At 45.1% G+C, this 18,081-nt stretch overlaps 7 non-coding genes and 1 pseudogene across 7 annotated transcripts; 4 read left to right on the top strand and 4 right to left on the bottom strand.

Moving 5' to 3' along the window:
• Positions 1–21: 21 nt before the first annotated feature.
• trnag-ucc (transfer RNA glycine (anticodon UCC)) lies at positions 22–93 on the bottom strand. The gene has a single exon. It is a non-coding gene; the product is annotated as a tRNA-Gly (tRNA).
• Positions 94–2,338: 2,245 nt separating this feature from the next.
• LOC138232851 (U4 spliceosomal RNA) lies at positions 2,339–2,480 on the top strand. The gene has a single exon (XR_011187293.1). It is a non-coding gene; the product is annotated as a U4 spliceosomal RNA (small nuclear RNA).
• Positions 2,481–6,835: 4,355 nt separating this feature from the next.
• On the top strand, positions 6,836–6,906 carry trnag-gcc (transfer RNA glycine (anticodon GCC)). The gene has a single exon. It is a non-coding gene; the product is annotated as a tRNA-Gly (tRNA).
• Positions 6,907–12,306: 5,400 nt separating this feature from the next.
• Positions 12,307–12,448, bottom strand: LOC138232864 (U4 spliceosomal RNA). Its single transcript, XR_011187306.1, has one exon. It is a non-coding gene; the product is annotated as a U4 spliceosomal RNA (small nuclear RNA).
• A 1,307-nt stretch (positions 12,449–13,755) lies between these two features.
• Positions 13,756–13,874, top strand: LOC138232974 (5S ribosomal RNA; annotated as a pseudogene).
• A 635-nt stretch (positions 13,875–14,509) lies between these two features.
• Positions 14,510–14,673, bottom strand: LOC138232980 (U1 spliceosomal RNA). The gene has a single exon (XR_011187416.1). It is a non-coding gene; the product is annotated as a U1 spliceosomal RNA (small nuclear RNA).
• A 1,775-nt stretch (positions 14,674–16,448) lies between these two features.
• On the top strand, positions 16,449–16,567 carry LOC138232927 (5S ribosomal RNA). Its single transcript, XR_011187368.1, has one exon. It is a non-coding gene; the product is annotated as a 5S ribosomal RNA (ribosomal RNA).
• Positions 16,568–17,203: 636 nt separating this feature from the next.
• LOC138232993 (U1 spliceosomal RNA) lies at positions 17,204–17,367 on the bottom strand. The gene has a single exon (XR_011187429.1). It is a non-coding gene; the product is annotated as a U1 spliceosomal RNA (small nuclear RNA).
• Positions 17,368–18,081: the final 714 nt, after the last annotated feature.

The following is an 18,081-nucleotide window of genomic DNA, read 5'->3' on the forward strand; positions in this document are numbered from 1 at the left end:
GCATTTGAAAACATTCGCCACTGCGTTGGCCGGGAATCGAACCCGGGTCAACTGCTTGGAAGGCAGCTATGCTCACCACTATACCACCAACGCACACCCACAGGAAGCCTGCAGGACACCACCAGAGAATGCTTTTTTAATTTTTTTTTTATTAAACATAGAATTTACAAATACAAATACAACAAGAGGATCAGAGTCATGTACAAGAGAAAAAAAACGCAGCAGAAAAAAGCATTTAACTACCAGAGGTAATTAAGTAATTATGTGATCAAATTGTATATTTTACACGTATCATATTTTCCTTGCTTTAATATTTCTCAATTATTTATAAACTTTAGTTTCAACATGCATGCGTTTCCTGTAAAAAATAAAACTCAGCACACAGTTTTTCTTTTAACAACATTTCGAGTACCTCTGGCATTCATGAAAAAGACATACACAAAAGCAAATAACTAACTCTAAGACTGTCTAAACTATTGAGTTTTTCAAAGAACCAGAACTATAACAGTCCTTAACACTTAACTACACCATTCCAAACTAACACTAAAGAAACACTAGTATATACTGGTATAACAAATATAACCAAACATAATCATTAACTGAGCAGTCACTGGGAGCAAATCTCCTTCCCGTCCACAAAGGCCCTCGCTCCCACAAAGTAGGCTCTCCTCCCCTCTCTTCTGGCAGCTTCAACCTGGGGCCACAGCTGGTTCCTGGTGCTCCTGTCCGCGGCAGACAGGTCCTCTGCAAACCTCAGTTTGTTCCCATTCAAATACTCATTCCCCCTCGCCGCTCGCCACAGCATGTCCCTCGCCGTCCTCTTGGTGAACTGTATTATAATCGATCTGGGGCGCACTTGCCCAGACATGTTCGCTCTCCCGAGCCTGTGAACAAAGTCAATGGCCGATATTACGTCCTCCTGGTCCGGCAGGGTCCTTTTACAGATACCCTTCACTGTTGCAACAAGGTCCTTATCACGTTCCTCTTTAACTCCAAATAATTTTAAATTCCATCATCGACGGTATCTATCTACATCGTTCACTTTCAATTCAAGTTCTTTAATATGCTTTTCTTGTTTGGTATTTACTTGTTTAAGAACTTTTACTTCACTCTTTAAGTCTTCAACCTCTTTAAACACACAGTCCATGGACTTTTTAAGACTTTCGATTTCGACTGTATTAGATCAAATCATTTCCTTCAGCTCACCCATGCTCTGTGCCATCATGTTGAAGATGTTGGTCTGGAGCTCCTCCAGCGTCAGGTCGCCCCTTCCTCTCTTGGCTGCCGGGGTTTTCACAGGTGTGCTGGGCAGGGACTCCGGCTCTTCCTCTGGCAGCTGAGTCTCACTTGGGCTGCGAACGCTCGCGTACGAGCGCATCTCCAGCACTCTTTCCACGTCCCCTCCAGCTGCTTCACTTTTCCCTTTAGTTGCCATCAATTTTCTTGTAGTGCTATACATATACGATTGAGGTTTCTTAGACTTCTCCTTCGAAGACCCAGCACTCTCTTTTGTTTTCCCAGTGTTACTCATATCGAAATTCTTAAACCTAAAAAAAATCGTTTTTTTTTCTTTCAATTATAACTGAAGTTTAAACAAGTAGTGTTAAGTCCTTATTTTTCTGTAGTCAAAAAAAGCAAAAATTAACATTCAGGTCATGAAAAACTCAAAAAAAATCCTCAACCACTAAACTTTACCTCCCACCTGAGCGCCATCTTGAACGCCCCTACCACCAGAGAATGCTCACGATTTCGGAAGCTGTCTCCGGGACGTGCTGATTCCACACATCCTGAATAAATCATGATATTGTTAGTTGCTGTAGCTAGACGTTCAAATGAGTTTCATGGCCAGATGGACTGTTTCCTCCAGCGGTATAGTATTGCAGTGAGACAGCACGATGCCTGCAAGACTATGTCACGCTAAACGCCACAGATTGTGTTTGTCCGTTCATGTCAGTCATCCTGCAGCCACGGGAAGTGGGACACAAACATGCCGCAATGCTTTCAAGACGTTAGGATTTGTTTGTGCAACATCCGAGAAGAGTACTTGTGGCTTGAATGTGAACTGTACGTGCCCGCCCCCTTTCCTCTGTAGTGCATGAGTTCTTCCCGGCATGCCCTTCGTCATTGTTCTGTCATCTTGTATTTAAAGGGTTGTATTTCTGCTGCTGAAAAGAATCAACGGGTTTCTTTGTTCCCAACGGAGCCCTTGTCTGTCATGAAATTCTTCAAAACCTCAAGCTAGAAGAAGACGACAAATATGAAGCGTTACAGCAACGACATGCCATGAGACGATTGATAACGATTTCCATAGGATCCCCGCGGTTGCCTGGCAACCGTCAGCTTTGCGCAGTGGCAGTATCGTAGCCTGTGAGGTTTAGCCGAGGCGCGATTATTGCTAGTTGAAAACTTTTCCCAATACCCCGCTTCCGCCGGTTTGCAATACAATCGGCGAAAGCAATTTTTGACAGTCTCGTTAGAGACTGAGCAAGGTGTTTAAAGACAGATTTGGTCATGGTGACATCATGGTAGAAAGAAGCGAGCTTGTTCCCAGTGGGCATTGATTCGTCGAATATACGTATATTTACGGTGAAATTACGGCTATACGTATATATACGTCGCCTCGAAGTATAATCAACGTCGAATTGCAACCGTAAAATTGACGACATTAACAAACGCATATATAACGTCGAAAACACATCTAACACAGTGCCTGAGGCTTTTTACTGTATGTATCGTGTGTGCCGCAACTAGGAGTATACGGCACTCTGCACAGTGTACGAAGTAAATTATTTTCGCAGCAATTAATTTACACGTGTATAATAAATATAGTAAATATAATAAATTAATTACTGCGAAAATAATTTACTTCGTACACTGTGCAGAGTGCCGTATACTCCTAGTTGCGGCACACACGATACATACAGTAAAAAGCCTCAGGCACTGTGTTAGATGTTTTTTCGACGTTATATATGCGTTTATTCATGTCGTCGATTTTACGGTTGCAATTCGACGTTGATTATACGTCAAGGCGACGTATATATACGTATAGCCGTAATTTCGCCGTAAATATACGTATATTCGACGAATCAATGCCCACAGCTTGGCATACAAGGGTTTTGCTGAGGGGGTCTTGCCACCTGCCTGAAAAAAAACAGTAAAATGTTTGAGTGCCTATAGAGTTTCTATTTTTATTTTCTTGACAAAAGTCCCCCATCAGTGCGCGGTGCCCGAGGAAAAATCTGTAGGGGGGCGTCTGAAATTCTGAGGGGGGAGTGATATTTCGGTTGAAACGGAGCTGTACGGTGCAGCTACCCAAATGAAATCTCGCAGCTATGCCATTGATTAGTGCTTCATGATAGAAGATAACGACTAGCAATCTGGTATTTGCGATGAAGTTCAGTTTCACATTTTTCGTCACTCTCAAGGTTTGTATTGCCTGGAGCGAAAAGTACCATAAGCGTTCATTTTTGCAGCTACATGGACGTTCTGAATCGTTAAGAAAAAAATGTTGTAAAACCAACAGAAAGCACAGACTGCTATAACTAGTCCTAGTTATATAACGATTTTAAGTATAATGATAAACTACTGCAAGGAATCGGTCCACCTGAGCAAACAGGATCGTAATGTTGACACTCAATAATATGTGCAGTTCCTGGACGGATAGCCCTCCTGCCCATCAAACAGACTGAGTGACTGTTCGTGTCATTTAGTGTTGTCTGACCATTGACAAAGTACAACTATTTTTTTAGGGTGCAAATTAAGTTAGGTAAATCTTTTTGCCCAAAACTGAAGGGGCGACATTCCCCCCTCCCCCTGTGATGCCAGGCCTGTCCCCATCCTATTCCATAATGTCATTATATATAATACCATACAACAGTGACCGATCCTTAATATTTGCATGCGTTAAAATTGCACATCAGCTCATAGCAGCGATGTATTATCAATGTTAAATTTCAACCATAATATCGACAACATTAATAAACGCATACGTTGAGAAAATATCGAACCCATCATATTTTCCGGTTATATACCACAATGCATTGCTAGTATTCGTTGGTCACCATTTTGGACACGTTTTTCAAACGTAGAAGTATATCCGAAAATATCTCAGCAATCCTCTTTTGACGAGTAAGTATGAACAATAATAATACTATCTGAATACATACAGATCTTTCTTAATATTATTTTGATTAAAATAGTATGTGAATAAGCAAAAAAAATGGCACATAAAATAGTGTGAATGGGGAAGATGACACAAAATCGTTTTGCCGTTTCTCTTATTCTTATTCTATGTTGTACTTTCAAACTTTGGGTACTCTTTAATTAGGACAGACTTTATTGCTCAACTGCTATGATGCAAGCCAAATTTTATACATTTATTTCAGCTTTGAGCTTAGTAAACCGTTCATTTTTTAGATTATACTAAAGAAGATATTAATCATTATTTATTTGGGAAGTAATATTATATAATTTTCTCCTAGCTGCGGTGCTGAAGTCCCACCCTACATCAACAGAAAAAGAAATAAAGGAGCATGCAATGTGTTACTTGAAGAATGCATATGCAAGGCAGGGGGCCAAGAGATCTGGACTCTGAAAATAATAGGTTTTTGGTTCTAACTGTTAGGACAATTAGACAGGGTTTGCAAATAGTGGACAAAAATCGTCTTAACTTCCATTGTAATATTTTATATTTTATGTAATATTTTTTTCTTGGAAATATAGAAGTTGTACATTTTAAAATGTATATTTGAATCAAAATGTGGTTTTGAGTTAGTGTGTTAATGTAATTAGTTTTCTGTTTGTCATTACTATACTGTATATTGCCATGTTACCAGAATTTGTAGCTGAAGTTTAAGACTAGTTGTGTTTTTATGATTATTGCCCATATGTTGATTGTTGATTGATTGTATACAATGTATAATTTGAAATACATATGTTTCAGGTGTGAATGTGTATTTTCAGAATACATTTCTAAACCTAATCATTGGCTTGTTTTACTTGTTTCTACACCTATAAAATCTATCTTTGATGTATAATAGACCTCTACCCATATACGTATAATAGACCTCTAATGTTATCCGTATAATAGACCTCTAACCATATACGTATAATAGACCTCTAAAGTTATCCGGAACTCCAACCATATATGTATAATAGTCCTCTAAATTTATCCGTATAATAGAACTCCAACCATTTATGTATAATGAACGTCTAAATATAGACGTATAATTGACGTTTAACTTTAGACGTATATTAGAATTTCATTCTAGACGAATTGTAGACCACATTTAGACGTCTAAGATATGCGTTTAATAGACGTATATTATACGTCTTTTGCCCAATGGGTTACGTCTCAACAGAAACGCTCTTTAGCTCTTTCAGCGTTATGCAGAGAACATCGTCTGTCGAGATCACTTTTGAGTCAGCGCGAAACGCCGTGTGCTGTCAGTTTGATTTCATATTGCTCGTAGCGGCGCCCGGCTTTTGTCTGTCAAACGTTAGGTTGCGCTTCTTCATGCTGCATCGTCGGCATGAGTGGAGCTTTATAAACGTCTGTACTTACTGCGCCCCATAAGAAATCGTTTGTCCCCGTTCAAAAGAGATTGTGCGATGTCCTGCAGCAAACCTTTGACAGTTTGAAAAGAGGAATTTATTCTGCTTCCTGTGCGTGCAGTAGTTACAAAGTTGAACGCCTTTACACGATCTGCTGCAGTTTTCAGTGGGCGGGCTTTGTCAAATGGCTTGGAAAAACGCACTGTGTTTCGGCTCGGGAAACATCATGAGCAGTGTCCTGCATGTTTTCTGTGTATAGCTGTCTTTTAACGCATACAGAATTCATTCGAAATCATTGATTTCTCCAATTAACAAGGGTCCCTTAAAGGATGAGTCAAAGTAACGTCTAATCGGATTAGTTTCCTTAGAGCTGGTTCAGAGTTTGCTCAAGAGTTTACCTTTCACAGATGCGCAAAGAAGAATGTTGGGGGTGCACGCTTCAAGGCGCCTTACAGCTGTAGGGAGTGATTCGAGACGATTCATGGCGTGTGCTCGTTCCCATATATCGTACGACCCGGGATGCAGTGCTAGGATGACGTACAATACCGCTTGGGCACGTAACGGCGTTATATGCAAGTGCAGGACGTGAGGGTTTTCGTTTGTTTGTTTTGTTTTGCTCTGCTTTGCTTTGTTTTGCTTTCCATCGCGTTGGTAAGAGCGTAAATAAAAAGGCGATTCCTGCATCTACCACTAATGTAAGAGCTATTTCAAGTGCGACGTGGTGCGGCTTTTCAAATGCTTGTGGGCATTTCTCTGTTGTTGATTCTTTTTTTGTGTGTAACAAAGTGGCATTTTCATGTCCGGACGGGGAGACTTTATCATTCCGACATGAAGCCACCCTTAAGTCCTCTGAGGCGTGTCTGTCTGCAAGGCTTGTATTTTGGAAATGTTTTTTTGAAACGGAGAACGACTTTGAAATAGGCTTCCGCCGGCGCCTCGCGATCCAGGTAAGATTGTAGCAAGAACGCAGCTGCGGTGGGGCTTGCTGTAGTCGTGGCTGAGTTGTTAAGGCGATGGACTAGAAATCCATTGGGGTCTCCCCGCACAGGTTCCAATCCTGCCGACTACGTTGTCCGCCTTCAGTCGGTGTGTTTCGGCACAAGCAAAGAAGCGCGCCTCTTTGCTGTTCCTGGTGGTTTTAAAACGCCCAATCGCTTGTACCCGCTGCCTTGGAAATAAGTTCTTCAGCGTCCGCAAATGGCATTTTGCAGCTGGAAGCATATGTCGACGCGTTTTGCACAGAGCACCAAAAAAGCGTCTTTTTTGAAGGCCCAGGCACTGAGCATTGGTGGTTCAGTGGTAGAATTCTCGCCTGCCACGCGGGAGGCTCGGGTTCGATTCCCGGCCAATGCAGTGGCTTTTGCAGCGAGCGGCTCCATCACTTGCATCCCCTTGCAACTCGCAACTGAAAACCCACTGAAGCTAAGCAGGTGTGAGCCAGGTCAGTACCTGGATGAGGATGAGCTACAGGGAAAAACAAAGCTTCCAGCTGGAAGCGGTGTTAATGGTGCCGGCGGGGGGGCGCTCACCCTGAGGTCTGTGCGGGTCCCAATGCCCCAGTATAGTGACGGAGATGCTGTGTTGTAAAAGGGCGCTGTCTTTTGGATGAGATGTAAAACCGAGGTCACAGCGCTCTGTGGTCATTCAAAATGACCACCAAAACCTTTGACAAAAGCTCTTGGTAATTGATGGTCTTCAATAATGCTTCTCCTTTAGGTACATTTTAAATCAGCTGAAAAATGCTGTGAAATGGGGGGGCACTTCAGGCCAGTGTAGGATTTGGGTTACAAGAACCATGAAACTGCACGAGAAAGCCCGTACACTGAATTACACGGCTTTCTATTCAAAGGAGGACAAAAGAAATTCCCTGAGTTTGATTTTTTGCAGCACAGAGAGGAGCACTGTCGTGAGGCCGGTTAGCTCAGTTGGTTAGAGCGTGGTGCTAATAACGCCAAGGTCGCGGGTTTGAGCCCTGTACGGGCCAGGTCTAGGTCCAGGTCCCTGTTTGTGAAACAGGCAAATGACTGTCTCAGGGGCCCATTCCTCATTCTCAAGACACATGTATGCACTATGTACACCGTGCATTGAGCAATAGGGACTGAGTACACCACAGGTAAGGTTAGAAGTCATTCTGAGGTGCCACATGTGAGGGATACAGCTAGGCATCCGAAATGTAGGGTTTGAGACCCTTCAGGAGTACTGCATCCTCTGAGACAGACCCTGTTAAACAAATGATCATTTCTTTCGGCATTAGGGACTAAATATACTAAACATATGATGCTAAAATGTTATTTTCACATATATTAATGTAATAAATGATTGCTTATGCTTTATAAACAAATCTAATTCAAATAAAAGCTTAAGTTTTGTATTTATCTTGTACCATAGAACATGATTTTCTTTGTATTTCAAGCCCACAAAGTGTCCAAATGACGCACTACATGATATAAGGAAGATTATCACATGCATATCGGTATTATCTTTCTTATGAAAATGCATTCCTTTCATTACCTTTTACTTTTTAAAATGAACTCAAATTGAGTATAATGTAATAATTTAAGTAGAATAGATTCTAATAATATAATGATCCAGTGTTTTGCACTACTTCACTGCTTCACTGCTCTATGCCATCTGGAAATAAATCCTCAGACTGCTTACTGCCCTGGGCATGTACCAATAAATTAAAGGAGCACATCTGTTTATCACTGCGTTGAAGCAGGAGACACACAGTCTCTGCAAACACATCCTAGATACAGTGTTCCAGCACCTTTGACCTCATCCAGAACGTATCATTTCTTGAAAGGGATTGCTGTCCGAATGCACATCTGAATCCCAAACAGAATCTCTAGTAAAATACGATCATTTGTGAAACAGGCAAATGACTGTCTCAGGGGCCCATTCCTCATTGTCAGACACATGTATGGAATGCTTTCACCGTGCATTGAGCAATAGGGATTAAAAACACCGCAGGTAAGGTTAGATGTCATGTTCTATGATCATTTCTTTCAGCATTAGGGACTAAATATACTAAACGTATGATGCTAAAATGTTATTTTCACATATATTAATGTAATAAATGATTGCTTATGCTTTATAAACAAATCTAATTAAAATAAAAGCTTAAGTTTTGTATTTATCTTGTACCATAGAACATGATTTGCTTTGTATTTCAAGCCCACAAAGTGTCCAAATGTTCTATGATCATTTCTTTCATCATTAGGGACTAAATATACCAAACGTATGATGCTAAAATCCTGAAAAAAGGATGTGCTCCATCTCGTCAGTAGATTGGATTCCAAAACTGATTTGGGTCAATATACATTACCTTTGAAATTAAAGTACAGTCTACTGTAGGGAACCATCAACTTAGAAAGCATTGGCCTTCCCTGGGGGTCAGGTAGGTGCAAAAGATAAACCTTTATCCTATCTTTATCTTAAGATAAGTGGCCAAGCAGTATTTTTCCAAGTTTCACCAAGCACATCATGTTGCCATAGTAGACAAAGTTCTATAAAATGTTAAATAACTTTTAAAAAAAGTATCTTGGTCTTACAGTACTGTACAAGGTGAATTAAACTGTCCCTGGTAATAAAAAGTAATTAGAAGCATCTCAGAAACTTTATCTCTAGAAACATTAGCTGTTTTATATCATGTAATTTAGTGTGATGTTGTCAGAATTCAAGGACATTATCACACACAGAAATTGGTTCAGTTAAATCTAAAAAACACAGCTAAACATGGGTTTAAATGTAACAGAAGTCTCACCTCTTGTCAAAAGATTTAATTCAAGAAGCGATGTAATAAATGATTGCTTATGCTTTATAAAGAAGCTTAAGTTTTGTATTTATCTTGTACCATAGAACATGATTTTCTTTGTATTTGAAGCCCACAAAGTGTCCAAATGATGCACTACATGATATAAGGAAGATTATCACATGCATGTCGGTATTATCTTTCTTATGAAAATGCATTCCTTTCATTACCTTTTACTTTTTAAAATGAACTCAAATTGTGTATAATGTAATAATTTAAGTAGAATAGATTCAGGTAGGAAATATAGAGTCATGATGTTTATGGCTGACATCATTTCACATGGGTGAATTTTAAGCTAAGAAATAAAAACATTTACAATGAAGATACCATTGCTTAATTTTAAATGCCTTTAAAAAATAAATACCTCCTGAGAATAATTTGCCACTCCCAGATCCTTGATAAGGTACTGTTTGAATCCAATCAGGAGAGGAGCATCCAGGGAGTGCTTTCTATAGAGTCCAGCTTGGGCCACTCTCTTCCGGCCTGCTGATACTTTTTAACTACTCAGGGCCTGTAAGGATATAAAACACCGGTTTAAACATTTTATACCTATAAGACAAATTAGAATTTTAGTAAAAAATAGATACATCTGAAAAATAAAAAAGTCTTACTGCTGATAGAGTTCTTCAGAGCTCACATCTTCCCCTTCCTTATCCGCTTCTGTTTCAGTTTCTAGAGCAGCCTCTGGCATCTCTTCCTCCTGGACAGCGGCCTCTTGCTCAGGGCCGCTGGAATGCAGGTAGATTCTTTTCAACATGCTTTTACATAATATGTTGTAACAATGATTTCAAAAAGAAACTACAGAAGCCTTACAGATTAAAAATATCTCACCTTGCCAATGTGTCTTCAGGCTTCCCATGTACAAAAAGGCCCAAGGACTCTAGCAGTCTTACAACCACTATCCTGTTTGCCTCACCAGACACGATCTCTATTCTGTGGTAATCCACGATGACCCCGTTCTTCAGGTGATTCATCATGTCCTCCCTCGCCTGTTGAGAGGCCATCCTGATCTTTTCTGCCGTGGCGTGCTTCATACACGCCCTCTTCAAGTGAGCAGGAAGCTGATCAAGAGTATTCAGGTACATCTTGCACACCAGGGGAATCCGCGCGGGTTTCCTTTGAAAATAAATAATACCATCTGTGTATAGAAACAAGACTGATTTCTTAAATTATCCTTAATTTTCTCTCTCATAGTTTGAGCATAATGATTTTATTGCATTTATATAAAATGCAATAAATAAATAATGGTTTCATAAAAAAGTGAACACTTACTTGGTCTCAGTCACAGACTTTCCAATAGAAGCCATTGTGGAGTTCAGCAACTGCAGGTCCTAGAAGTGGGGAAAGATTTTTAAAAGAGAAATTGAATTACAATACAGAAGGAATGGCTGAGGGTTCACTGAAATATATAAATATACAAATTCCAAAGACTGAGTCCATATAGAAACAACTACCTTTCATTTTCAGTATAAGAAAAAAAAAACATTATCTTCCAAAGCATCATAAAATTGTCCCTTCTTCCAGACTCTACTTCTCTCTTGTAGTAGTATAGCAGACCTTTCCAGGTGAGCAGATCACAGAGTCCGAAATGAGCTTCCTCCATCAAGCAAAGTACCTGAACATGACTCTGTCATCATAAAAGCGCCCCTGTAATAAAGAAATTAAATCCGAAATCAAGAGGGCAGTTGCCTACTGAAATACAAGAAGTCATCAATTTTAACCTAGCAACACATTAAAGGCTGCATCTATACAAGTACGATTCTAGAAATGCTCACCAGATTACGTTTTAAGAAGGAACTGCGCCTCAGGTTCCGCCGAGATCTTAACTCGGATGGCAGGATTCAGAGTCCGGAGTGCGGACTGATGGCGCACGGAGGGTCCATATACTGTGGATCCCTCAGTGATCTTCCGCGTATTCAAACCGCCAGCGTGTGACTCCCCTGTCCCCGTAACCTCATTGCTCTGCTCTCTCCTCTGTGCAGCTGAGCCCGACTCACGGTAAAATGGAAAAAAATATGCCCTCGACGTGAGATTTATTCTGGAGCGAGCCAGTGTTGCGCATAGCTGCCTTCAAAGCAGTTAACCCAGGTTCGATTCCCGGCCAACGCAGTTGCGAATGTTTTCAAATGCTGTCATGAGCCTTGGATTGTGACTAGCAAAGCGAAGCCTTTTGAAAGAGCTAAAGCACTGCAAAACGGAATTGAAGGAGAATCTTACAGGGGATTCTGAGCAGTGTCTGCATACATGCAGTCAGATAAAGGTGCTGAAAGCTTGAGCTACTCTCAATGTCATGCTGCCCTTCCCCGGAGTAAATCTGTTACATTGAAAGAATGCTTCTGGCAGGTTCAAAAAGGGACCCTTGTTAATTGGAGAAATCAATGATTTCGAATGAATTCTGTATGCGTTAAAAGACAGCTATACACAGAAAACATGCAGGACACTGCTCATGATGTCTCAGTGCGTTTTTCAAAGCCATCTGACAAAGCCCGCCCACTGAAAACTGCAGCACATCGTGTAAAGACGTTCAACTTTGTAACTACTGCACGCACAGGAAGCAGAATAAATTCCTCTTTTCAAACTGTCAAAGGTTTGCTTTGCGAACGCTGCAGGACATCGCACAATCTCTTTTGAATGGGGACAAACGATTTCTTATGGGGCGCAGTAAGTACAGACGTTTAAAATGCTCCACTCATGTCGACGATGCAGCATGAAGAAGCGCAACCTAACGTTTGACAGACAAAAGTCAGGCGCCGCTATGAGCAATATGAAATCATACTGACAGCACACGGCGTTTCGCGCTGACACAAAAGTAATCTCGACAGACGCTGTTCTCTGCATAAAGCTGAAAGAGCTAAAGAGCGTTTCTGTTGACACGTAACAAGCTCGTTTCTTTCTACCATGATATCACCGTGACCAAATCTGTCTTTAAACACCTTGCTCAGTCTCTGACGAGACTGTCAAAAATTGCTTTCGCCGATTGTATTGCAAACCGGCGGAAGCGGGGTATTGGGAAAAGTTTTCAACTAGCAATAATCGCGCCTCGGCTAAACCTCACAGGCTACGATACTGCCACTGCGCAAAGCTGACGGTTGCCAGGCAACCGCGGGGATCCTATGGAAATCGTTATCGATCGTCTCATGGCATGTCGTTGCTATAACGCTTCATATTTGTCGTCTTCTTCTTCTTCTAGCTTGAGGTTTTGAAGAATTTCATGACAGACAAGGGCTCCGTTGGGAACAAAGGGCGTTGTGAGAAAACCGTTGCTTATTTTCAGCAGCAGAGATACAACCCTTTAAATACAAGATGACAGAACAATGACGAAGGGCATGCCGGGAGGAACTCATGCACTACAGAGGAAAGGGGGCGGGCACGTACAGTTCACATTCAAGCCACAAGTACTCTTCTTGGATGTTGCACAAACAAATCCTAACGTCTTGAAAGCATTGCAGCATGTTTGTGTCCCACTTCCCGTGGCTGCGGGACGACTGACACGAACGGACAAACACAATCTGTGGCGTTTAGCGTGACATAGTCTTGCAGGCATCGTGCTGTCTCACTGCAATATTATACCGCTGGAGGAAACAGTCCATCTGGCCATGAAACTCATTTGAACGTCTAGCTACAGCAACTAACAATATCATGATTTATTCAGGATGTGTGGAATCAGCACGTCCCGGAGACAGCTTCCGAAATCGTGAGCATTCTCTGGTGGTAGGGGCGTTCAAGATGGCGCTCAGGTGGGAGGTAAAGTTTAGTGGTTGGGGAGGTTTTTTTGGGGTTTTCATGACCTGAATGTTAATTTTTGCTTTTTTTGACTACAGAAAAATAAGGACTTAACACTAGTTGTTTAAACTTCAGTTATAATTGAAAGAAAAAACGATTTTTTTTTAGGTTTAAAAAGTCCGATATGAGTAACACTGGGAAAAGAAAAGAGAGTGCTGGGTCTTCGAAGGAGAACTCTAAGATACCTCAATCGTATATGTATAGCACTACAAAAAAATCGATGGCAACTAAAGGGAAAAGTGAAGCAGCTGCAGGGGCAGCAACAGGGCGGAGGCGCCGCGCGCCCGGCCGACGTGTTGGACCGGTGCGCTTTACGTGCTGAAATAAACACGCGAAAGCCCCGAAATGTTTCCAGAGTGCTGTGCACTGGAGGTTTTTGTCTGGTGAAGACTTGCCTGGTGCTCCTCCGTGCAGATTGTTTGTCCTCCTCCAGTGCGGGACGAGCCAACACAAGGGAGCGCATTCGCCAACATCCAGGCACGCAATGCGATTTGGAAAGCAGCTCCTTTCCAAAGAGTTGCACACGAACGATCCTTCAGTCCCGCTCGGGGGGCACGGAACCCCCGCCACACACAGCTTCAAGTAGCGAGTCAGGCGCTGGGGCTTTCGCTTACGGCCACACCACCCTGAACACGCCCAATCTCGTCTGATCTCGGAAGCTAAGCAGCGTCGGGCCTGGTTAGTACTTGGATGAGAGACTGCCTGGGAATACCAGGTGCTGTAAGCTTTTGCTCTCCCGGCCAGCAGGGGTCGCCGTTGGTGCCGTAGGCTTTGGGAGGAAAACCTGCAGGATGGAAAGGTGATCTATAGCCTCATCTCTAGAGATGTTTTGTTGCTGTGGCATGTGTGTGACCCATATTCAAAAAAAAAACCCGTCTGTAAAACGAATATCGAAGCTGCCTCTAAATCTGCAAATGAATATGAGTCGATAAACCACTCGTTTTTCGTATAACTAGACATATATTCATTTGTTACCGATTTCATTCATTGAGCACGGATACAATAGAGGTACAGCCATTCACTGTTTGACATGTCTGCACTGGTACAGAACCGAGCAATCAGAAAACGGGTGAAACTGTCTTTAGACTCAGCATACAGTACCGAGGCCCCCCATGACCAAATAAAGGCTAACCTCGATAATCAGCCTAAAGAACGCAGACTACAGCAAAACGACTGACTTTGAAAAGGGAATGAACGTCCGGAAGGAGTAGTGGAACTAGCTTGAGATGCTTCTCCGGACCCCTAACTAAAAGCCAGCGAGAACCAGCAGCGGCGTCCACTCCTGTCGAACCGGGATCCTTCCGCAGCCACGCAGCTCGTGGTGTCCTAACCCTCCCGTATCTGATTTTGGACCAAGCACATCAGGGGAGAGCGCGAACGCAGTCCCCCACTATCAGAAATTATGCAGTCGAGATTCCCACATTTGGGGAAATCGCAGGGGTCAGCACAGCCGGAGTGCAATGGCCGAGCCTCGCCCTGGGTGAACCTCCTTCTTGATCAAGGTATCTCCCCTGCCAGGTAAGTATGAGTTAAACAGGCCCCTGCAAGCGGCCCGCACCCACAGCACAAATCGCGCAGCCTAGGCCACCTCCTCGCCCCGCACGCCACCGCCTCCTGCTGGGCCCACTCTTTCACACACTCACACGCCACACTAACACTCAAAAGTGTGGGCAAAACGAGAAAACGAGCGCGCCGTTTCCTACACATCTGCAGTCGCCGTTGCGCATTCGCAGCATGTCCCGGGATGCAATTCGGCCTCATTTGCATAACTCCAGACCGGCAGATCGCCACGCAAGCTCGCGACGTGCGCCTGCCACACACCGAACAAACCTTTTCAGCAATTTCCAAAAAACGGGCCTGCACGCCTGCCCACAAGGCTCCGTCTCTTACCTGCTCTCCAGAGCCTGCTGCCTTCTGTGCTTTTCTCTCGGCACCGCTGCAGTGCACACAACTCCTGCAGCGGGAGGGGGGGAGAAAGTTCCCGCGCTCCGCCGCAAGGAAGGCTCGCTCCGTGCGCACACGACCTTTCGATGCCAGTCCAACAAGTGCTCCGCATTAGCTGCGTCGGGGCTCCGGCGTGTCGCACCTCACCTCACCTTGCACTGCCCCCTCCTTGAATGTCTGCCGCTGGGCATGCCCCACTCTCCTCCGCCTTATCTTATCGCGTGTGAGCACCGACAATGGCCACAATGCCGGGGAATGGCACCTGTAAAGTGTTAATTGGGGCACAGGAACAGCCCGTCTCGTCTCGGGGGGGCCGGCTTCAGAGACAATACAGCAAACACAGCGGGGCGGGGGAAGAAGACGACACCACACATGCGGGTACATTCAGCTCCGGCGGGAACGAGACATTTGTCGGTCTTTTCAAGTGCCGAGAGCCGAGCAATCCTTCACTTGTATCGTTTCTCCCCGGTGACTAGATCTGGCCCTGCGACTCTCGACTGGGCTCACCCCCGGGGCAGCCCAGCAGGTGTGAGCCTGGCCGGCACCCGGATGGGAGATTCCACCCCGGAAAAGCTCCGGTTGCTGCTGCTCCTGCAAGAGGTGTGACTGGGACCAGTAGGGAGCGCTCACCCTGCGGGCTGTGTGGCTCTCTTACGCCCCAGCCTCCTGATGGCGACACTCTGCTGCACAAACAGAGGTCAAACCGAGGTCCCGACCCTCCTTGGCCATTAGGAAACCCCAGGGCGTCTCTCAAAAAGAGACGCCGGGGGTGTCCCTCTGGTGTTAGTGCTCCCCTTTACACATCAGTCGGGGTCTCCTCCTAATCCCCGTCTCACCTGTATCAATCAATGACGAGGCCCCCCTGTCCGTGAGATTTAGTACTCGCGCAAGAGACCGGGGGCAGAGCGCGAACGCGGTCCCCCGCCCCCCACAAAGTGCGCGCTCCGGGTCCTGCAACACAGCGGAAGGGCAGCGAGAAGGAGCCTCTTGCTCTGACGCCGCAAGGCCACAAGAGGGCGGAGGCGCCGCGCGCCCGGCCGACGTGTTGGACCGGTGCGCTTTACGTGCTGAAATAAACACGCGAAAGCCCCGAAATGTTTCCAGAGTGCTGTGCACTGGAGGTTTTTGTCTGGTGAAGACTTGCCTGGTGCTCCTCCGTGCAGATTGTTTGTCCTCCTCCAGTGCGGGACGAGCCAACACAAGGGAGCGAATTCGCCAACATCCAGGCACGCAATGCGATTTGGAAAGCAGCTCCTTTCCAAAGAGTTGCACACGAACGATCCTTCAGTCCCGCTCGGGGGGCACGGAATCCCCGCCACACACAGCTTCAAGTAGCGAGTCAGGCGCCGGGGCTTTCGCTTACGGCCACACCACCCTGAACACGCCCGATCTCGTCTGATCTCGGAAGCTAAGCAGCGTCGGGCCTGGTTAGTACTTGGATGGGAGACTGCCTGGGAATACCAGGTGCTGTAAGCTTTTGCTCTCCCGGCCAGCAGGGGTCGCCGTTGGTGCCGTAGGCTTTGGGAGGAAAACCTGCAGGATGGAAAGGTGATCTATAGCCTCATCTCTAGAGATGTTTTGTTGCTGTGGCATGTGTGTGACCCATATTCAAAAAAAAAAACCCGTCTGTAAAACGAATATCGAAGCTGCCTCTAAATCTGCAAATGAAGATGAGTCGATAAACCACTCGTTTTTCGTATAACTAGACATATATTCATTTGTTACCGATTTCATTCATTGAGCACGGATACAATAGAGGTACAGCCATTCACTGTTTGACATGTCTGCACTGGTACAGAACCGAGCAATCAGAAAACGGGTGAAACTGTCTTTAGACTCAGCATACAGTACTGAGGCCCCCCATGACCAAATAAAGGCTAACCTCGATAATCAGCCTAAAGAACGCAGACTACAGCAAAACGACTGACTTTGAAAAGGGAATGAACGTCCGGAAGGAGTAGTGGAACTAGCTTGAGATGCTTCTCCGGACCCCTAACTAAAAGCCAGCGAGAACCAGCAGCGGCGTCCACTCCTGTCGAACCGGGATCCTTCCGCAGCCACGCAGCTCGTGGTGTCCTAACCCTCCCGTATCTGATTTTGGACCAAGCACATCAGGGGAGAGCGCGAACGCAGTCCCCCACTTCTAGAAATTATGCAGTCGAGATTCCCACATTTGGGGAATTCGCAGGGGTCAACACAGCCGGAGTGCAATGGCCGAACCTCGCCCTGGGTGAACCTCCTTCTTGATCAAGGTATCTCCCCTGCCAGGTAAGTATGAGTTAAACAGGCCCCTGCAAGCGGCCCGCACCCACAGCACAAATCGCGCAGCCTAGGCCACCTCCTCGCCCCGCACGCCACCGCCTCCTGCTGGGCCCACTCTTTCACACACTCACACGCCACACTAACACTCAAAAGTGTGGGCAAAACGAGAAAACGAGCGCGCCGTTTCCTACACATCTGCAGTCGCCGTTGCGCATTTGCAGCATGTCCCGGGATGCAATTCGGCCTCATTTGCATAACTCCAGACCGGCAGATCGCCACGCAAGCTCGCGACGTGCGCCTGCCACACACCGAACAAACCTTTTCAGCAATTTCCAAAAAACGGGCCTGCTCGCCTGCCCACAAGGCTCCGTCTCTTACCTGCTCTCCAGAGCCTGCTGCCTTCTGTGCTTTTCTCTCGGCACCGCTGCAGTGCACACAACCCCTGCAGCGGGAGGGGGGGAGAAAGTTCCCGCGCTCCGCCGCAGGGAAGGCTCGCTCCGTGCGCACACGTCCTTTCGATGCCAGTCCAACAAGTGCTCCGCATTAGCTGCGTCGGGGCTCCGGCGTGTCGCACCTCACCTCACCTCGCACTGCCCCCTCCTTGAATGTCTGCCGCTGGGCATGCCCCGCTCTCCTCCGCCTTATCTTATCGCGTGTGAGCACCGACAATGGCCACAATGCCGGGGAATGGCACCTGTAAAGTGTTAATTGGGGCACAGGAACAGCCC

This window comes from Lepisosteus oculatus, unplaced genomic scaffold (assembly GCF_040954835.1).
Source record: "Lepisosteus oculatus isolate fLepOcu1 unplaced genomic scaffold, fLepOcu1.hap2 HAP2_SCAFFOLD_64, whole genome shotgun sequence".
In the NCBI taxonomy this organism is placed as follows: domain Eukaryota; kingdom Metazoa; phylum Chordata; class Actinopteri; order Semionotiformes; family Lepisosteidae; genus Lepisosteus; species Lepisosteus oculatus.